The sequence below is a fragment of the Hyperolius riggenbachi genome, chromosome 10 (genome assembly GCF_040937935.1).
Source record: "Hyperolius riggenbachi isolate aHypRig1 chromosome 10, aHypRig1.pri, whole genome shotgun sequence".
Classification (NCBI taxonomy): domain Eukaryota; kingdom Metazoa; phylum Chordata; class Amphibia; order Anura; family Hyperoliidae; genus Hyperolius; species Hyperolius riggenbachi.
In genome coordinates, this window is record NC_090655.1 from 268,079,432 (window position 1) to 268,103,874 (window position 24,443).

Here is a 24,443-nt window from a genome sequence, read left to right on the forward strand (position 1 = left end):
CTATCTAATAAATAGTTTATGCATTCCCTCCCTGTTGATTATTGAGTCTGGATAGTTAAATCCCAGAGTATGCTGCCATGGAAGCACCAGGGAATTAGGAAAATTAATACTTACCTACAGGAAATTTTCCTTTCCTGGTGCAATTCCATGGCAGCATACGATCCCACCCAGTGCGGGGAGGACGATAGCTAAAAAGATGGTGGGCCAGTGAACAGGCAGAAAAACTTATAGTTACTGTGTCCAATGGGGTTAGGGGGCGGGGCCATAACCCAGAGTATGCTGCCATGGAATTGCACCAGGAAAGGAAAATTTCCTGTAGGTAAGTATTAATTTTCCTAAATTCAATAAAGAAACAGATCTGTAAAACAAAGAGAATACAGCAATACAAGCAGTATTACAAACATTACTAAAGGATGAAGTTACAGAATCTCTGGAGGAATAACAATGAAAAGACTGGAGCTTGGATCTCAACAAAACAGAAAAGCTCTGATAAAGGTGGGAGCTCAGCTTCTATCTCACATAAAGATGCTTTATTTGATAAAATGCAGAAGATGTTTAGAGAGCTGGTAACTGCAATGGCAGAAATATCATGTCAGATGCAAGAGATGGACTAGAGAACAGACGAGTAAGATTTGTTGAAACTGCAGCAACGAATCTAATACCTTGGTCAGCCCCAGAGTCCACCTCAAAACATTTGGAGACAGAGCCTTCTGTCATGCTGCCCCTACACTTTGGAACTCCCAGCCAGACCCAATCAGGACATCTTCATCCCTGGAATCATTTAAGTCCAAACTGAAAAGTCAGTTTAGTCTTGCATGTATGAGCACCTGACTATATCCTCTGCAACACAGTCCAGCCTGCAGCCATATATTGATCTGAGATATAGTTATGCACTTTGAGTCCCATAGGAGAAAAGCACTTTACAAATGTTATTGTATTGTATAAAGTATAAAGTAGATGATACCACAGACTCTCCTGAAGCACAAAGGGCAACCAACTAAGAGCAGTGTAAAACGTTATACAGATTGGGGGCAGAATAGAAGATGTAAGGTGGCCACACACCATACAATTTCCTACATTTCTTTTCAATCTGAGAATTACAATCATTTTTTCTGACTGACTGTAATATTTGAAAAATCTGACCTATGTACCACACACACACACTCTACACACACAATGTAACACATGCACACAGTACACACACAATGTAACACACACACACACACACACAGTACACACACACTGTACACACACGCGCCCACTGTACATACACACACAGTAGAAACACGCGCACACAGTACACACACAATGGGCTTGATTCACAAAGCGGTGCTAACTGTTTAGCACGGGTGTGCTAAGCAGTTAGCATGTGAAGTGCCGTTTGCGGACTTTTGTGCGCGCAAAGTGGCGCGATTGCGGACTTTTGCGAGCGCAAATTGCCAGTCCGCGATCGCGTGAATTGCGGCACTTTGCTTGCGCAAAAGTCCGCGAACGGCACTTCACGTGCTAACTGCTCCTAGGTTCTCAACATGTGGTACGCGTACCCCAGGGGGTACTTCTGATGGTTCCAGGGGGTACTCAGGCTTGATATACTTAACCAAGAATAACAAATTAAGAGTTTTAGAAAATTATAAATCTTATTTAAACAAAGCCAAATTAGTATTTTAGCTAATTAAAAGCCATAGTGAATGTTTGTAAATTGTTTAGAACCAATTATCATGTACTACGATTCAATATATATTTGTCAAGGGGTACTTGTGATAATGTTTACTATGCTAGGGGGTACTTGGTGAGTTCAGGGTTTCAAAAGGGGTACATACCAATAAAATGTTGAGAAACACCTTAGCACACCCGTGCTAAACAGTTAGCACCGCTTTGTGAATCAAGTCCAATGTAACACACACACACACAGTACACACACACACTGTACACACACACTGTACACACACACGTGCACACTGTACACACACAATGTAACACATGCACACAGTACACACACAATGTAACACACACTCACTGTACACACACCCACTGTACACATGCGCACACTGTACACACACATATTCTACACACACAATGTAACACATGCACACTGTATATACACACACACACACACTGTACACACACACGTGCACACTGTACACACACACACACACACATACATGCACACTGTACACACACACACACAGCGCACGGGGTCTGGGGGGGCGGCTGCGGCGCGACGGATAGCGGCGGATCGGCGGCGATCGGGCACTGCACGCAGCTAGCAAAGTGCTAGCTGCGTGCAGCAAAAAAAAAAAAAAAAAAATTATGCAAATCGGCCCAGCGGGGCCTGAGCGGTGCCTTCCGGCGGCATAGCCCGAGCTCAGCTCGGGCTTACCGCCAGGAAGGTTAAAATGCAAATGCAATCGCCTCACAAAGCGATTTTGTGAGCGTTTAGCGCTTTTCCCATACCTTCCATTATAGCAAAATCACCTCAAAAATGGTCTAGGCACCACTCTGCTGAATGCACAGCGCATGAATCGCACAGATATGAACCTTCTCACAGACATTCATAGCACAAGCGTTTTGGAGAAATTTTAAAAACTGCCTGCGCTTGAAGAAAGGCCGAAAACGTTTCTAGTGTGAATGAGCCCTAAGTGTTTTTGAAAATAAAGAAAACTTTGAGAACTCCCACATGAGGAGTTGGGCTAGTCCAAAACCTGTCGGTTCTACTAAAACCTGTCAGATTTCTACTACCTACTGTAAGTGAAAGAAACATAGAAGAAATGTAATCTATGGCTTATTTTACTCTGGAAGAAACATACTACTTATCTGTACTGTATATGTTTACATATATTTTAGATTTTTGCAACAGTGGTCCTTTAAAGGTCTGTACTGCAGACCCCAAAAATGTCCTTAGTCAGCGCTTTGCCTGGCTGAACAATACCATCAAACATCAGCATGGACCGCTGATAATATGGCTGGAGTATTTCACAATATTGCTGGAATGTACAAGGATTTTCCAGAACTTTAATAACTCAGCAGATGCATGGTCATTTCACAGACTGTCTCAGCATCAGTTATTTCCCTATCTCTAATTCCTTTTATTTTGCTATTAATATTATGATTATTGTTTTGTATTTATATCGTGCCAACATCTTCCACAGCGCTGTACAGAGTATATTGCTATGCAAATCTCTGTTCATTGTTAGATTTTTTTGACAGTATTTGTATGCATTTCAAATGAAATGAACAGGACTGTATATAGTTGCCCCCCCCCCCATTTTATATACTTATTAGAACACATTTGCTGCACAATGACAAGCTGTATGTGTGCTCATGAAATAGCCGTTATAATGATTATCCCCTGGAAGGAATTTAGTTTATTAAAAACTGGCACTTTTGTAAGTTTTGATAACAAAATTGTTACCAAAACATTTTTTAGAGAAATCAGGAGATCCCTGGAAGATCCCGTCACAGTCGCAGTGATCCAATCTCTCTGAATATCAGTCCTGAGTGTGTCCAGCGTAACATTGCTGGGAGATAAATCCCTCTCTGCTTATCTTACTGGACTTTGTGCATTCAGCTCAAATCTCTTCATATTTCCTGAATATAAAACAAAGACACAGAGAGAGGGAAATCTTCTTTCCTCAGTTCAGTCTGGATGAATGGGAGCTTCTAATATCCCCACATCTGCAGCTCGGTAGATAAATAACAATGTTATATAGAACTTACTTGGAGACTCACATTCTTATTTCCAATTAACAGGTTACATTCTGAATTATGCACAGCAGCCATAGTGACACAAAATCTAGTTTATTCAGCTCCAAGAAAAAGCAAATACTTATCATGCAGCACTTTCATGTTGTCAGGAGTGTTTGTTCAGCCAGATAGAAGTGTTGGATGAATGGGAACTTCTAGTATTCCCACATCTGCAGCTCACAGTAGCTAAATAATGTTATATAGACCTTTCGTGGAGTCTCACATCCTTATTTACACTTTAAAGGGAACCTGTAGTGAGAGGTACACGGAGGTTGCTATAATTATTTTCTTTTAAGCAATACCAGTTGCCTGCCTATCCTGCTGATCCTCTGCTTCTAATACTTTTAGCCATAGACCCTGAACAAGCATGCAGCAGATCAGGTGTCTCTGACATTTTTTTTGTCAAATCTGACTGGATTAGCAGCATGCTTGTTTCTGGTGTGTGATTCAGACACTACTGCAGCCAAATAGATCATCAGGCATACCAGGTAACTGGTAATGATTAAAAGAAAATAAATATGACTGCCTTCATATACATCTTTCTTCAGGTTCTCTTTAACAAGATATACTCTGAATTATAAACAGCAGCCACAGTGACACAAAATCTGGTTTATTCAGCTCCAAAAAAAGGCAAATAATTCTCTTTCAGCACTCTCTTGTTGCCAGGAGTGTTTGTTCAGCCAGATAGAAGTGTTTTGGCTTCAATGTACTCTTCAGATGCACATCACTGAACTGCACTCTCCACTCTCTCACAATATCCTATAAATACAAAAATGGACTCCACATAGCGTAACTCTGTTACGACAAATCCAAACACACCCGTGTCTCAGTGAATGGTGCAGCACTCGTGAACACACTTTCCCCTAGATTGCACTCACCGGATAGTAGCCACCTCAGATAACAGGTGGATCTAGCATTCAATTCAACACCCACTGGCACTTGTCAGTCTTCAACTTTTCTTTAATAGGATAAAACTCCATTCCATACAAAACTATATATAAAAATACACATAGCATAAAACCATTAAGAATAGGTTAGCCACCCCTGCAATGACTGCGCACTCACGTGTGTGGGCTTATAAGATTGCACATCAGATTTTATGACAGCGGGGTCTGCATAGGCATTCGGGTAGATAGGTGGTGTCTCGGCTCTCTATCCCTCACTCCGTCACTATATTACAGAGACAGTGCAACTAGAAAAGGCTGCAGTAATCCAGACCCCATTACAACAGGTATAGGAACTTTTAGGATAAAAGAAATAAGGCTGAACATAAAGAACAGAGTCTCTTTAAATATTTCCCACAGTCAACATGATTAGGGCTTCTCACCAGTATGAGATTTTTCATGTCTGAAAAGATGTGATTTTTTAGCAAAACATTTCCCACACTCAGCACATGAATAAGGCTTCTCACCAGTGTGAGATTTCTCATGTCTGACAAGATGTGATACCTGTACAAAATATTTCCCACACTCAGCACATGAATAGGGCTTCTCACCAGTATGAGTTCTCTCGTGACAGACAAGATGTGATTTCAATCTAAAACATTTCCCACACTCAGCACATGAATAGGGCTTCTTACCAGTGTGAGATTTCTCATGTTTGACAAGGCCTCCTTTGATTCCAAAACATTTCCCACACTTACTGCATGAATAGAGCTTTTCACCAGTGTGAGTTCTTTCATGACAGACAAGCTGTGCTTTCAACCTAAAACATTTCCCACACTCAGCACATGAATAGGGCTTCTCACCAGTGTGAGATTTCTCATGTTTAGCAAGTCCTCCTTTGTCTCCAAAACATTTCCCACACTCACTGCAAGAATATGGCTTCTCACCAGTGTGAGATCTCTCATGCATGTCAAGACTTTTTTTCTGCCCAAAACTTTTCCCACACTCAGCACATGAATAGGGCTTCTCACCAGTGTGAGTTCTCTCATGACAGACAAGCTGTGCTTTAAACCTAAAACATTTCCCACACTCAGCACATGAATAGGGCTGTTCACCAGTGTGAGATCTCTTATGACTGGCAAGGCCTCCCTTGTCTCCAAAACATTTCCCACACTCAGTGCATAAATACGGCTTCTCGCCAGTGTGAGATCTCTCATGCTTGTCAAGACTTCTTTTATGCCCAAAGCATTTCCCACACTCAGCACATGAATAGGGCTTCTCACCAGTGTGAGTTCTCTCATGAGAGACAAGCTGTGATTTCAACCTAAAACATTTACCACACTCAGCACATGGACATGGCTTCTTCTCACCAGTGTGCGATCTCTCATGACTAGTGAGGCCTCTTTTGTCTCCAAAACATTTCCCACACTCAGTACAAAAATACGGCTTCTCGCCAGTGTGAGATCTCTCATGTATGTCAAGACTTTTTTTATGCCCAAAGCATTTCCCACACTCAGCACATGAATAGGGCTTCTCGCCAGTGTGAGTTCTCTCATGTCTGACAAGGTCAGATTTTTGTCCAAAACATTTCCCACACTCAGCACATGCATAGGGCTTATCACCAGTGTGAAATCTCTCATGACTGACAAGCTGTGATTTAAACCCAAAACATTTCCCACACTCAGCACATGAATAGGGCTTCACACCAGGGTGAGATCTCTTATGTATGACAAGCTCCGATTTATGAGCAAAACATTTCCCACATGTAGAACAGGAATAAGACCCTCCAGCAGGGGGAGAGCTCTGTTGGGTATGAGGCCCCTTGGATTTAGACAGGTGAGGGCAGTCCGGGGGAATATTTAGAGTAACCGGTATATCTGCAGGAGACTCTTGTCCAGTGACATCACCATCCGTTGTACAGTCTGTGGATACAGAGAGACGAGTCTCTGGAAGGTTCCTGATGCCGGGACTCCGCCCTGCAAATAGAGAAACATCATCACTTCCTGTTAGAGAATTCTGAGGGAGGATCAATTATCATTAGGCATAAAGGAAGGAGGATGGTCAGCACTTCTGTTTAGCTTCATTTATTTGGCAATGTGCAAACAAGTAGGCTGTGTGTCCCAGGCCACCATCAGGGTGTTACTAAGCATAACAGGAATATGAGGCCCCGTGCAGTGACATACATTTAACAGTTTCCAGGCTCCAGTAGTGTGCGATGAACAGGAAAAACTAACGTCTCAGCTCCGGAGATTAGGAATTCCACACTCAAGCAAACAAAAGGGTTTAGCTCTAGCCAGACCAGGACATATCATGTTTAGCATGGGTAAACAGGAATATAAGATTCCCTTACTGTAAGCTGGGTGTATGCAATTGTTCTTATGCTAGCTGAGCAACAGGTCAGACTACAGAGCAGTACAGAGAGGTGAATTCTGTGATTTAGCATTTGACTTTGGTTTGTGAGGCATCAGCTGTTCCTCTTTCTCCATTATCTCCTGGAGGCAGAGCGAGAGAGATTAAAGCTGCGTTTGCTTCACTTTCATCACACACTGCCTAGGCCTAAGCTGCTTCCAAGATGGATCTGTACACCCCATCTACAGTGGTGTGAAAAACTATTTGCCCCCTTCCTGATTTCTTATTCTTTTGCATGTTTGTCACACTTAAATGTTTCTGCTCATCAAAAACCGTTAACTACTAGTCAAAGATAACATAATTGAACACAAAATGCAGTTTTAAATGATGGTTTTTATTATTTAGTGAGAAAAATAACTCAAAACCTGCATGGACCTGTGTGAAAAAGAAATTGCCCCCTGAACCTAATAACTGGTTGGGCCACCCTTAGCAGCAATAACTGCAATCAAGCGTTTGCAATAACTTGCAACGAGTCTTTTACAGCGCTCTGGAGGAATTTTGGCCCACTCGTCTTTGCAGAATTGTTGTAATTCAGCTTTATTTGAGGGTTTTCTAGCATAAACCGCCTTTTTAAGGTCATGCCACAACATCTCAATAGGATTCAGGTCAGGACTTTGACTAGGCCACTCCAAAGTCTTCATTTTGTTTTTCTTCAGCCATTCAGAGGTGTATTTGCTGGTGTGTTTTGGGTCATTGTCCTGCTGCAGCACCCAAGATAGCTTCAGCTTGAGTTGACGAACAGATGGCCGGACATTCTCCTTCAGGATTTTTTGGTAGACAGTAGAATTCATGGTTCCATCTATCACAGCAAGCCTTCCAGGTCCTGAAGCAGCAAAACAACCCCAGACCATCACACTACCACCACCATATTTTACTGTTGGCATGATGTTCTTTTGCTGAAATGCTGTGTTACGCCATATGTAACGGGACACGCACCTTCCAAAAAGTTCAACTTTTGTCTCGTCGGTCCACAAGGTATTTTCCCAAAAGTCTTGGCAATCATTGAGATGTTTTTAGCAAAATTGAGACGAGCCTTAATGTTCTTTTTGCTTAAAAGTGATTTGTGCCTTGGATATCTCATGCAGGCTGTTTTATGCCCAGTCTCTTTCTTATGGTGGACCTTAATTGAGGCAAGTGAGGCCTGCAGTTCTTTAGATGTTGTCCTGGGGTCTTTTGTGGCCTCTCGGATGAGTTTTCTCTGCGCTCTTGGGGTAATTTTGGTCGGCCGGCCAGTCCTGGGAAGGTTCATCACTGTTCCATGTTTTTGCCATTTGTGGATAATGGCTCTCACTATGGTTCGCTGGAGTCCCAAAGCTTTAGAAATGGCTTTATAACCTTTACCAGACTGATAGATCTCAATTACAGTACTTTTGTTCTGATTTGACCTGAATTTCTTTGGATCTTGGCATGATGTCTAGCTTTTGAGGTGCTTTTGGTCTACTTCTCTGTGTCAGATAGCTCCTATTTAAGTGATTTCTTGATTGAAACAGGTGTGGCAGTAATCAGGCCTGGGGGTGACTACAGAAATTGAACTCAGGTGTGATAAACCACAGTTAAGTTATTTTTTAAGAAGGGGGGGCAATCACTTTTTCACACAGGGCCATGTAGATTTGGGGGTTTTTTTTCTCACTAAATAATAAAAACCATCATTTAAAACTGCATTTTGTGTTCAATTATGTTATCTTTGACTAATAGTTAACGGTTTTTGATGAGCAGAAACATTTAAGTGTGACACACATGCAAAAGAATAAGAAATCAGGAAGGGGGCAGATAGTTTTTTACACCACTGTATATTCAGTCACCCACTATTCAGTCTATTATTAACAACTTTATTCAGTATATCTACGTCCTCTGTGACTTCATCTAAGCTCCGATGACGTAGCTATAAGTCGTGCAGCTGAAGCACAGCTGTGCATGATTGGGCTTGCTCCAGCGCACACCTCCGGCACTATTTGCTGCAGCACTAAATAGTGAAAGGGAATATATATTCCATGAGCCAATAAGATTGATTTTTACCATTAAGCATACTTTTATTTTCATAGTTCATAGTGAAAAATACACACTTCAGTACTATTTCAGATTCAAATATCTTCACCATAAATTGAGACAGGAACGTAATTTAAGTTTTGTGATAAACAGTAGAAATAGCCAAACAAAATGTGTGTTTTTTATCTACAATAACGCTTTTTTAATTTTTAAACTGGAAGTGGTAAAAGTGAGAAATAATGTGTTTTTTCTATTTTTTTCCCTCTTTTTCCATTAAAATGCACAGAAAACAAAATTGTTCCAGGGGAAAAAATGCCATACAATGAAAACCTAGTTAGTCTTGAAAAAAAATGATATATATTTCATTTAGGCGTCATAAGTAGGGATAGCGTTATTGCTGATTAAATAAGCAAGAAGTTTTAAATCAGGATGATACCATTTATTGGCTAACTACAAATGAATAAGAATAAACAAGCTTTCGGCCTTGCAGCCTTCCTCAGGTTTATATCCTGTTAGTTTGCAAGCTGGTGGTACAGACAGCTTATATACATGCAACATCAAAAGGAAAAACAGATATTTTTTTCAAGCATAAATACATCATTAAGATGCCTTAATACAAACAGACCATCTAAATGGGGTAAGATAAGGATCCTTGTTTACTTTATTGCTCACAGACCTGGTATTAGGATTGACCCAGAGGTATCGTAAATTCTTAGTTCACAAGTTCAGCTAGAGTGGCTGAGACAGTTTAAATATCATCAATCTCATACCAATATAGAAAGTTGTTGTCCTTATTCAGACCCTTCTCCACAGCTTTGAAACAATTTATAAATTTTGTTTCTGCTATTAATCGGTCATTTGACGTTTTGAAGCCGCCCTTCAGGGCAGTGACACGAAGATCATCCATGCTGTGTCCGTTGGACCGAAAGTGTGTAGCAACTGGGAGTCCAGATTTGGTATCATTAATAGTGTGTCCATTCATACGTTTGCGCAGAGTTTGTCCAGTTTCTCCCACGTACATGCTTTTATGCTTGAAAAAAATATCTGTTTTTCCTTTTGATGTTGCATGTATATAAGCTGTCTGTACCACCAGCTTGCAAACTAACAGGATGTAAACCTGACGAAGGCTGCAAGGCCGAAAGCTTGTTTATTCTTATTCATTTGTAGTTAGCCAATAAATGGTATCATCCTGATTTAAAACTTCTTGCTTTTACTGATGGCTAACGCGGTACAATACCCTACTGCTACTACTATGCTTGAAGATACCGCAATGTACCGCACTTTCCTGGAACTAAAGAAAGACCTGAAGAAACTTGCACAACTGGACAGCGACATCTTTTTCTTGACTACATGCAAAAAGGAAAAACTTATACCTCAAGGACTAAGGATACAGAATCCCACCCTGCATACATACAATAGCAGGTTTGCAGAAGAAATCTGCAGGAGGAGCTCGGAGAGAATACGGAATAACCTTTTAAGAGTCTGCTATAACCGTAAGAGGATTACAAAGGATGAGATACAGAGCCTGAAACTGTCTCTGAATGATGACCACACTGGATATACATGGGATCAACTACAGACCTTCTATGTGAAACTACAGAGATTCCTAATTAACAACAAAAAGAAAAAACTTCAGAGACTTAGAATTAAGAGTGGACGCCTGGATGCACAAGCAGCAGAAAAAGAGCAACCCACAGGTGTAATGAATCTTTCCTCTTATCAGGCTACTGAAGCTGAAATGTCAGTACTCTCCAAAGGCCTGTCATTCTGCCCTGCGAGACCCATAGACAGGATTGCACTCTGTGGAGATATGGAGGAATTTTTCAGAAAGCTGCGACTCAAGGAACACTAACATGATAAGGAAGCCTGTGATACAATGGATAATGGACCAAAACTCACCAGATCTAAAAAGAGAAAAAAGAAAAAAAGATGGACCCCCAAAGAAGGAAAAAACCCGGCCCTGGATAAATACATAAACAAATTCAGACGCAGAATCTCTGACAGGATCCTGAGTAAAAGAAAGACACTGGCCCAGAACGTAACACCACAGGAGCGACAGGCCATCAGATCCCTTAAGGAGAATAAGGACATTATTATTAAACCAGCGGATAAAGGTGGTGCCATAGTCATAATGAACACCAGTGACTACATCCAGGAGGCACAAAGACAATTATCCAACACCGCTCACTATGCCAAATTACAGGGGGACCCCACAAAAGGCTACAGGATGGCACTTAATAGGATGGTTAACAGATTGCCTGCAAACATCAGACTACATGTAAGGACCCTTATCCCTGAAGAGCCTAGAACAGCCTGCTTTCACATGCTTCCCAAGATCCACAAAGAGGGAAACCCTGGCAGGCCCATAATCTCAGGGAGCGGAACTCTTACAGAGAACATCTCAGGGTGGCTGGAAAACATTTTGAAACCTCTTGTCTGTAAAAGACCCAGCTACTTACAGGATACCACCCACCTCCTGAACAAACTGTCAGCCATCGGCCCAGTACCTGAGGGAACCATACTGGCCACGATGGACGTGGAGTCCCTGTACACGAACATTCCCCATGATGATGGTATTGCGGCCTGCCGTAAATATCTTCAGGGTCAGGGCATACCTGTAAAGCCTATTACTGGACTGATCAAATTCATTCTCACTCATAATTATTTCACTTTTGGACAGGACCTCTATTTACAGCAGATGGGCGTGGCAATGGGTTCGCGATTCGCTCCACAGTATGCAAATCTATTCATGGCCAAAATCGAAGAGGAATACCTCAATGCATGTGGCATAAAACCCTTGGCCTACTTCCGCTTCATTGATGATATTTTAATCACCTGGTCCACAAGTGAGGATGATCTTCTCCAGTTCCACAGGAACTTCAATGCCTTCCATCCTACAATCGAATTGAAACTTACCTACTCTCACACAGAGATTAACTTTCTGGACACCACCATATACATCAGGGGTAACAACATACAAACCTCTGTGTATCGCAAACCTACAGACCGTCCCACATACCTAAGATATGACAGTTTTCATCCCAAGCACATTAAGAACTCTATAATTTACAGCCAAGCTATAAGGTACAACCGGATTTGTTCTGACAGGATGGACAGAGACAAGCACCTGGATCACCTTAAGAACACTTTCATTAAACAAGGTTACAGTCCTCCCATGGCTGAGGCCCAAATCAGGAAAGCCAGCAACATCCCCAGGACTGAACTCCTGAAATATAAGCAAAACCAGAAAGAGGAACGTGTCCCTTTGGTTGTCACCTACAACCCACACCTGGAAATCTTAAGGAGGATTGCTAAGGAACTTCATCCCATTTTACACAAGGATCACAGACTGAGAACGATATTCCCTAAACCTCCACTCTTGTCATATCGGCAACCACACAATCTAAAACAGATGATTGTCAGGAGCTCTTTGAATAGGCCTCAACAAAACGGAACATCACCCTGCCGACAAAAAATATGTGGGACCTGCAGACACATTTACTCCACTGACAGAGTAACGATACCAGGTTCACAACAGGAGTACAGAGTACAAGGTAAATTTTCTTGTGGGTCCACCAATCTGGTATATCTGATCATGTGTGCTAAATGCCCCAATGTTATGTACGTGGGAGAAACTGGACAAACTCTGCACAAACGTATGAATGGACACAGGCACACTATTAATGATACCAAATCTGGACTCCCAGTTGCTACACACTTTCGGTCCAACGGACACAGCATGGATGATCTTCGTGTCACTGCCCTGAAGGGCGGGCTTTAAAACGTCAAATGACCGATTAATAGCAGAAACAAAATTTATAAATTGGTTCAAAGCTGTGCAGAAGAGTCTGAATAAGGACAACAACTTTCTATATTGGTATGAGATTGATGATATATGAACTGTCTCAGCCACCCTAGCTGAACTTGTGAACTAAGAATTTACGATACCTCTGGGTCAATCCTAATACCAGGTCTGTGAGCAATAAAGTAAACAAGGATCCTTATCTTACCCCATTTAGATGGTCTGTTTGTATTAAGGCATCTTAATGATGTATTTATGCTTGAAAAAAATATCTGTTTTTCCTTTTGATGTTGCATGTATATAAGCTGTCTGTACCACCAGCTTGCAAACTAACAGGATATAAACCTGACGAAGGCTGCAAGGCCGAAAGCTTGTTTATTCTTATTCATTTGTAGTTAGCCAATAAATGGTATCATCCTGATTTAAAACTTCTTGCTTTTACTGATGGCTAACACGGTACAATACCCTACTGATTAAATAAGGACATAGCTAACATGTCAAAACTGCTCTGCTCCATAAGAGGTAAATAAAGTCTGAATGTGAAGTGGTTAATGATCTAGCAGATGGAATACAGAGAAGAGTTTACCGTCTCTGCAGAGGATATAAAATGATGCAGAATTATCACCACTTAGCAGGACAGTGACATATTACAGCAGGATGTCTATAGTGTGGCCATATGGAAAGACAGAGGGGAGATATTTAATACAGATAAATATGAAGTCGTGCACCTCAACTTGGGCTTGATCCATTAAGCTGTGTTGCTGAAGCATATGCGTCGCTATGGATGCCTTACATAACAGCACTTGCTTCTATGTAAGGAGTGTGCCTTCCTTAGCTATGTAAAGCTATGTAAGCAACGCATGTAACTTTAAATGCAGGTGGCCCTATGAGGTATTGCGACCGGGATAATTCACTAGCGGCCGCTACTATGTTAATTAACCATTTATGCTGCGTGGACATGAGCTTCACATCCACAGTGGCAGCTGCTAGAGCCACAGAAACGCGCTAGACACGTCGCTGCAGTTCGGGGGGGGGTTTTCACGCGATCGTGCGGGCAGATGTCCGTAATCACGATGTTACTGGTAGCAGGGGGGATTGGCTGCAGGGCAGAAAAGTCCCCTGTGCCAATCCGTACATGTCCGCCGAGAATAAGCACTGATTTTGTTCAAAAACAGTGTTTATTCTGTAATAGAGCCGCCGGGCTTCCTTACGCCGCCGATTTCCACCACCGATCATTAGATTTATGAACGTGAACAAAGTTCCCCGTCATTAATCTCCCCGCAGGCCACCGTGATCGCTGCCTGCGTCACTTCCCTAGTTACAATGTAGCAATACATTGTATCCTATGTAGCGCACTCATTGTACGCTAATAGGATTTGCTCAGCAGGGACATCTTGTGGCCAAAAAGTAAAATTACACCTACTGACTTTAGGGAATAAAAAAGAATAATAATATGTATGTCAAGAGGGCATATAATTATTACATTATAGGCTAAAAATTAGTGATGGATGTAAAACTGAAACAAAAATGCTCCTTTATTATCAAAAAAATATTGTCATGCATTGTACAAGGGATATAATTTTAACGTTGAAATAACCGGGACAAATGGCCAAATAAAATGTGTGGATTTTAATTATGGTAGCATGAATTATTTCAAAACTATAATGGCTGAAAACTGAGAAAGAATGAATTTTTTCTTATTATTCCCATAATAATGCATTTAGAATAAAATAATTCATAGCGCAATAGCGCCCTCTATGTTGCGATAGCAGCCCTCTATGCTGCTATAGCAACATAGAGGGAGCTATTGTGGCTGGGAAGGCGAAGAATCCCTCGCGTTCCCAGCCTGTCGGGTCCTTACGGCGAAACCGGAAGTGGTCGCCGGCGGGTCCAGGAGGATCGAAGCGACTCTACGTGGGCACCGATCAGCTGCAGGGGGCTGAGGGAAGCCCCAGGTGAGTAAAACTCATTTTTTTTCATTTGGCTTAAGGTTCACTTTAAGGTTGGGCCCCCTTCAACATCTTCAAGAAGGCCCTCAAAACTCACCTTTTAACCCTGGTCTACCTCCCCCACTGGTGCTCTAAACCTGCAGCTGAACTCTGGTCCCCTACCTTTCATGTCCCCACCTCTCCCTCTAGATTGTAAGCCTACGGGCAGGGTCCTCCTCCTTATGTCTCCTACCTGTTCACACACATCCATTACTGTACACCCATCCTATGGATCTGAGTGAACTCGACTGGCTAATCTCCATGCTCCCATCCAGTGACTAAGCATTACCTTGTAATCATACAGTGCTGGTATATTTAGCATTATGATTATTATATTCAGTGATATACCCACCTTTATTGTATTTGTTATGTATAATGGGTGAAAATCAAGCTTTTCATGCATGCCATATGGGTAAAGGCAGCCATACACTGGTCTATTGCCACCAGATCGACCAACAGATAGATCCCTCTCTGATCTAATCTGACCACAGAGGGATCTATTGGCTGCCCATACACTGCACACAGATTTTGAATCGACTTCAGCATGAAACCGATTCACAATCTGTGGAGCTGCCGCTGCCCGGCGCTCCCAGCAATACATTACCTCTCCGCCGGCGCCAGTCCCCGCTGTTCCTTCTGTCTGCGCTGGGCATCTTCAATTTGCTTCCTGTCACGTCCTGTGACCAACGGAAGTTCAAACAGTAGAGGCCTCTCTACTGTTTGAACTTCCCCTGACAGGAAGGGACTGGAAGTAAAGAGAAGATGGCCAGCCGGAGAAGGGACAGCGGGGAGCCGCACCGGCGGAGAGGAAATATATTGCTGCTGCTATGCTAGCGTCGGTCGTCGGCAAATCGAACACCGCTATCGACGCGCTCCCGACCAGCCGGCGATCGAGATACATTTTCCGCCGGGACAGATCAACGGGATTGATCGATTTCCGATGGATCGATCGTCAGCATTTGCGTTATCGATTTAACAGCAGATTCAATACTGCTGTATATCGGTGGGAATTCGACGCAGTGTATGGGCACCTTAAGCCCTCAGTTTTAATCTATCCACTAGATGGCACTCTCTAGCTATATTCTCTATGCAGGGTTTTTAATAAATCTTTCTTAGTCTGCTATACTTTATTCTGTCCACCAGATGGCAACCTCTTCGTACATTTCTCCTTCTTCATAGCAATACTTTAATTTTCCATATACAACTACGTAAGGCCGATTCATCAGCGCCGTTGCTAGGCGACAGCATGCTGAATCACACTGATGATGCGGTCGCCAACTTCTCGGTAACTTGTCCCCGATGCAGCCTCGGTGCACCTAGTCGGATGGACGCAGGAGCGCCAGTGTGGCCGTCTCTGAGCCTTTACGCTGCTTATCTGGGAAAGCGCTGCATATATATGCCATCTTACTGCAGTCTTTCTGTAAACCATCATCACTACACCTTGGACCTTTACTATTCTTATGGTTTAATCCTTTTTGCATTGGGCTGTTATCTCATATCACCATTTCTCTTACCAGTCACGGTTGTTCCATTTTTCAGTCGTTCATTCACTATTTCTCATTTTCAATTGCACTTTGTCCTGCAAGGACTTGCTGTCTTTATCCACTATTTTCTATTTATTTAATGCTGTATCATTGCACTTTATTTATCTTTATGTCTTTTTATAGCGTCGACATATTATGCAGCGCAGTACAGAGTATATTGTTTTGTCACTAAAGGTGGCCACTAACGGTCCAATTTCTAGTGAAAAATTGTTCAAGCGATCAGAAATTCTGATTGGATTGGTTGTAAATATTCTCCATTGATGGGCACAATCATTTATGAATGATTATAAAATAGTCATGCCATTGGTCAAACCAAAATTTGGATATTCTTGTTGGTTGTGATAGATAGGAAGCAAGGATTGGTTCATTGATGGTGTAGTGAATGTTTTTTTTTCCAATCAGAATTATCTGATCGCTCGATTTTTCACTAGAAATTGGATCGTTAGTAGCCACCTTTACAGTCCTTCAGAGCAGTTCACAATCGAATCCCTACCATAGTCATATGTTTATGTATGTATCGTGTAGTGTACGTGTACGTATCATAGTCTAGGGCCAATTTTAGAGGGAAGCCAATTAACTGATCTGCATTTTTTTGGGATGTGGGAGGAAACTGGTACGGGATACGGGAAGAACATACAAACTCCATGCAGGTGTTGACCTGGCTGGGATTCGATCCGGGAACCCAGCGCTGCAAGGCGAGAGAGCTAACCACAGCAGGTCATGTCATTCATTTTGATTGTATGGCTTTATAACATATTATCAAGGAGCCTCCTCTATGTAGTCAGATTATGGTCCTACGCCACTTCAATTTATTTATTTATATATATATATATTTCATATGATATTATATGATGTGAACATTATTTTAGGACCATCTCAGACAATGAGATACATCGGTTGCAAGATTCTTTCCAATGATTTGATTCCATTTATATATCCAACCATCATATTTATTGATGCTGAGCTTTGTAACATTGTTATTATGTTAGGGATTTTATGGCCCAGGACAGTCCAGCCTTGTTTTTCATATCCTAGTCGGCCTAGATAAAGTTGTTTGTAACGCAGTGTTGCTGCTTTTTGCTCGATTCTCTATATTTAATTATATATGTATTGTCTATTCTTTGTAGTCAAAAAAGTATCTCATTTCTGACCTTTTCTCACTCAGGGCACTACTAAAATGTTAGTGCCTGGTCTTATAATATCTTGTTTACACCTCATTACAGGCACACTGTGCAGTCACATTACACACATCACACTCCTATTACCTCTCACATTCCCTGTGTACATAGTGTGTTTATACCTCATTACAGGCACACTGTGCAGTCACATTACACATCACACCCCTATTACTCCTCACATTCCCTGTGTACATAGTGTGTTTATACCTCATTACAGGCACACTGTGCAGTCACATTACACACATCACACCCCTATTACTTCTCACATTCCCTGTGTACATAGTGTGCTTATACCTCATTACAGGCACACTGTGTAGTCACATTACACACATTACACCCCTATTACTTCAAACATTCCCTGTGTACATAGTGTGTTTATACCTCATTACAGGCACACTGTGCAGTCACATTACACATCACACCCCTATTACTCCTCACATTCCCTGTGTACATAGTGTGTTTATACCTCATTACAGGCACACTGTGCAGTCACATTACACACATCACACCCCTATTACTTCTCACATTCCCTGTGTACATAGTGTGCTTATACCTCATTACAGGCGCACTGTGCAGTCACATTACACATCACGCCCCTATTACTCCTCACATTCCCTGTGCACATGGTGTGTTTATACCTCATTACAGGCACACTGTGCAGTCACATTACACACATCACACCCCTATTACTTCTCACATTCCCTGTGTACATAGTGTGTTTATACCTCATTACAGGCACACTGTGCAGTCACATTACACACATCACACCCCTATTACTCCTCACATTCCCTGTGTACATAGTGTGTTTATACCTCATTACAGGCACACTGTGCAGTCACATTACACACATCACACCCATATTACTTCTCACATTCCCTGTGCACATAGTGTGTTTATACCTCATTACAGGCACACTGTGCAGTCACATTACACACATCACACCCCTATTATGTCTCACATTCCCTGTGTACATAGTGTGTTTATACCTCATTACAGGCACACTGTGCAGTCACATTACACATCACACCCCTATTACTCCTCACATTCCCTGTGTACATAGTGTGTTTATACCTCATTACAGGCACACTGTGCAGTCACATTACACATCACACCCCTATTACTCCTCACATTCCCTGTGTACATAGTGTGTTTATACCTCATTACAGGCACACTGTGCAGTCACATTACACACATCACACCCCTATTACTCCTCACATTCCGTGTACATAGTGTGTTTATACCTCATTACAGCCACACTGTGCAGTCACATTACACACATCACACCCCTATTACCTCTCACATTCCCTGTGTACATAGTGTGTTTATACCTCATTACAGGCACACTGTGCAGTCACATTACACATCACACCTCTATTACTTCTCACATTCCGTGTACATAGTGTGTTTATACCTCACTACAGGCACACTGTGCAGTCACATTACACACATCACACCCCTATTACTTCTCACATTCCCTATGTACATAGTGTGTTTATGCCTCATTACAGGCACACTGTGCAGTCACATTACACACATCACATCCCTATTACTTCTCACATTCCCTGTGTACATAGTGTGTTTATACCTTATTACAGGCACACTGTGCAGTCACATTACACATCACACCCCTATTACTTCTCACATTCCCTGTGTACATAGTGTGTTTATACCTCATTACAGGCATACTGTGCAGTCACATTACACACATCACACCCCTATTACCTCTCACATTCTCTGTGTACATAGTGTGTTTATACCTCATTACAGGCACACTGTGCAGTCACATTACACATCACACCTCTATTACTTCTCACATTCCGTGTACATAGTGCGTTTATACCTCACTACAGGCACACTGTGCAGTCACATTACACACATCACACCCCTATTACTTCTCACATTCCCTATGTACATAGTGTGTTTATGCCTCATTACAGGCACACTGTGCAGTCACATTACACACATCACATCCCTATTACTTCTCACATTCCCTGTGTACATAGTGTGTTTATACCTCATTACAGCCACACTGTGCAGTCACATTACACATCACACCCCTATTACTTCTCACATTCCCTGTGTACATAGTGTGTTTATACCTCATTACAGGCACACTGTGCAGTCACATTACACATCACACCCCTATTACATCTCACATTCCCTGTGTACATAGTGTGTTTATACCCCATTACAGGCACACTGTGCAGTCACATTACACACATCACACCCCTATTACTTCTCACATTCCCTGTGTACATAGTGTGTTTATACCTCATTACAGGCACACTGTGCAGTCACATTACACACATCACACCCCTATTACTCCTCACATTCCCTGTGCACATGGTGTGTTTATACCTCATTACAGGCACACTGTGCAGTCACATTACACACATCACACCCCTATTACTTCTCACATTCCCTGTGTACATAGTGTGTTTATACCTCATTACAGGCACACTGTGCAGTCACATTACACATCACACCCCTATTACTTCTCACATTCCCTGTGTACATAGTGTGTTTATACCTCATTACAGGCACACTGTGCAGTCACATTACACATCACACCCCTATTACATCTCACATTCCCTGTGTACATAGTGTGTTTATACCCCATTACAGGCACACTGTGCAGTCACATTACACACATCACACCCCTATTACTTCTCACATTCCCTGTGTACATAGTGTGTTTATACCTCATTACAGGCACACTGTGCAGTCACATTACACACATCACGCCCCTATTACTCCTCACATTCCCTGTGCACATGGTGTGTTTATACCTCATTACAGGCACACTGTGCAGTCACATTACACACATCACACCCCTATTACTTCTCACATTCCCTGTGTACATAGTGTGTTTATACCTCATTACAGGCACACTGTGCAGTCACATTACACACATCACACCCCTATTACTCCTCACATTCCCTGTGTACATAGTGTGTTTATACCTCATTACAGGCACACTGTGCAGTCACATTACACACATCACACCCATATTACTTCTCACATTCCCTGTGCACATAGTGTGTTTATACCTCATTACAGGCACACTGTGCAGTCACATTACACACATCACACCCCTATTATGTCTCACATTCCCTGTGTACATAGTGTGTTTATACCTCATTACAGGCACACTGTGCAGTCACATTACACATCACACCCCTATTACTCCTCACATTCCCTGTGTACATAGTGTGTTTATACCTCATTACAGGCACACTGTGCAGTCACATTACACATCACACCCCTATTACTCCTCACATTCCCTGTGTACATAGTGTGTTTATACCTCATTACAGGCACACTGTGCAGTCACATTACACACATCACACCCCTATTACTCCTCACATTCCGTGTACATAGTGTGTTTATACCTCATTACAGCCACACTGTGCAGTCACATTACACACATCACACCCCTATTACCTCTCACATTCCCTGTGTACATAGTGTGTTTATACCTCATTACAGGCACACTGTGCAGTCACATTACACATCACACCTCTATTACTTCTCACATTCCGTGTACATAGTGTGTTTATACCTCACTACAGGCACACTGTGCAGTCACATTACACACATCACACCCCTATTACTTCTCACATTCCCTATGTACATAGTGTGTTTATGCCTCATTACAGGCACACTGTGCAGTCACATTACACACATCACATCCCTATTACTTCTCACATTCCCTGTGTACATAGTGTGTTTATACCTTATTACAGGCACACTGTGCAGTCACATTACACATCACACCCCTATTACTTCTCACATTCCCTGTGTACATAGTGTGTTTATACCTCATTACAGGCATACTGTGCAGTCACATTACACACATCACACCCCTATTACCTCTCACATTCTCTGTGTACATAGTGTGTTTATACCTCATTACAGGCACACTGTGCAGTCACATTACACATCACACCTCTATTACTTCTCACATTCCGTGTACATAGTGCGTTTATACCTCACTACAGGCACACTGTGCAGTCACATTACACACATCACACCCCTATTACTTCTCACATTCCCTATGTACATAGTGTGTTTATGCCTCATTACAGGCACACTGTGCAGTCACATTACACACATCACATCCCTATTACTTCTCACATTCCCTGTGTACATAGTGTGTTTATACCTCATTACAGCCACACTGTGCAGTCACATTACACATCACACCCCTATTACTTCTCACATTCCCTGTGTACATAGTGTGTTTATACCTCATTACAGGCACACTGTGCAGTCACATTACACATCACACCCCTATTACATCTCACATTCCCTGTGTACATAGTGTGTTTATACCCCATTACAGGCACACTGTGCAGTCACATTACACACATCACACCCCTATTACTTCTCACATTCCCTGTGTACATAGTGTGTTTATACCTCATTACAGGCACACTGTGCAGTCACATTACACACATCACACCCCTATTACTTCTCACATTCCCTGTGTACATAATGTGTTTATACCTCATTACAGGCACACCGTGCAGTAACATTACACATCACACCCCTATTACTTCTCACATTCCCTGTGTACATAGTGTGTTTATACCTCATTACAGGCACACTGTGCAGGCACATTACACACATCACACCCCTATTACTTCTCACATTCCCTGTGTACATAGTGTGTTTATACCTCATTACAGGCAAACTGTGCAGTCACATGACACACATCACACTCCTATTACCTCTCACATTCCCTGTGTACATAGTGTGTTTATACCTCATTACAGGCACACTGTGCAGTCACATTACACATCACACCCCTATTACTTCTCACATTCCCTGTGTACATAGTGTGTTTATACCTCATTACAGGCACACTGTGCAGTCACATTACACACATCACACCCCTATTACCTCTCACATTCCCTGTGTACATAGTGTGTTTATACCTCATTACAGGCACACTGTGCAGTCACATTACACATCACACCACTATTACTCCTCACATTCCGTGTACATAGTGTGTTTATACCTCACTACAGGCACACTGTGCAGTCACATTACACACATCACACCCCTATTACTTCTCACATTCCCTATGTACATAGTGTGTTTATGCCTCATTACAGGCACACTGTGCAGTCACATTACACACATCACATCCCTATTACTTCTCACATTCCCTGTGTACATAGTGTGTTTATACCTCATTACAGGCACACTGTGCAGTCACATTACACATCACACCCCTATTACTTCTCACATTCCCTGTGTACATAGTGTGTTTATACCTCATTACAGGCACACTGTGCAGTCACATTACACATCACACCCCTATTACATCTCACATTCCCTGTGTACATAGTGTGTTTATACCCCATTACAGGCACACTGTGCAGTCACATTACACACATCACACCCCTATTACTTCTCACATTCCCTGTGTACATAGTGTGTTTATACCCCATTACAGGCACACTGTGCAGTCACATTACACACATCACACCCCTATTACTTCTCACATTCCCTGTGTACATAGTGTGTTTATACCTCATTACAGGCACACTGTGCAGTCACATTACACACATCACACCCCTATTACTTCTCACATTCCCTGTGTACATAGTGTGTTTATACCTCATTACAGGCACACCGTGCAGTAACATTACACATCACACCCCTATTACTTCTCACATTCCCTGTGTACATAGTGTGTTTATACCTCATTACAGGCACACTGTGCAGGCACATTACACACATCACACCCCTATTACTATTCACATTCCCTGTGTACATAGTGTGTTTATACCTCATTACAGGCACACTGTGCAGGCACATTACACACATCACACCCCTATTACTATTCACATTCCCTGTGTGCATAGTGTGTTTATACCTCATTACAGGCAAACTGTGCAGTCACATGACACACATCACACTCCTATTACCTCTCACATTCCCTGTGTACATAGTGTGTTTATACCTCATTACAGGCACACTGTGCAGTCACATTACACATCACACCACTATTACTCCTCACATTCCCTGTGTACATAGTGTGTTTATACCTCATTACAGGCACACTGTGCAGTCACATTACACACATCACACTCCTATTACTTCTCACATTCCCTGTGTGCATAGTGTGCTTATACCTCATTACAGGCACACTGTGCAGTCACATTACACACATCACATCCCTATTACTTCTCACATTCCCTGTGTACATAGTGTGTTTATACCTCATTACAGGCACACTGTGCAGTCACATTACACATCACACCCCTATTACTTCTCACATTCCCTGTGTACATAGTGTGTTTATACCTCATTACAGGCACACTGTGCAGTCACATTACACACATCACACCCCTATTACCTCTCACATTCCCTGTGTACATAGTGTGTTTATACCTCATTACAGGCACACTGTGCAGTCACATTACACATCACACCTCTATTACTTCTCACATTCCGTGTACATAGTGTGTTTATACCTCACTACAGGCACACTGTGCAGTCACATTACACACATCACACCCCTATTACTTCTCACATTCCCTATGTACATAGTGTATTTATGCCTCATTACAGGCACACTGTGCAGTCACATTACACACATCACATCCCTATTACTTCTCACATTCCCTGTGTACATAGTGTGTTTATACCTCATTACAGGCACACTGTGCAGTCACATTACACATCACACCACTATTACTTATCACATTCCCTGTGTACATAGTGTGTTTATACCTCATTACAGGCAAGCTGTGCAGTCACATTACACACATCACACCCCTATTACCTCTCACATTCCCTGTGTACATAGTGTGTTTATACCTCATTACAGGCACACTGTGCAGTCACATTACACATCACACCTCTATTACTTCTCAGATTCCCTGTGTACATAG

The 24,443-nt window shown here is 42.1% G+C and overlaps 1 pseudogene; it reads right to left on the reverse strand.

Moving 5' to 3' along the window:
- The window catches only part of LOC137537179 (zinc finger protein 850-like), a 174,185-nt pseudogene that overhangs the window by 113,803 nt on the left and 35,939 nt on the right, over window positions 1-24,443 (reverse strand).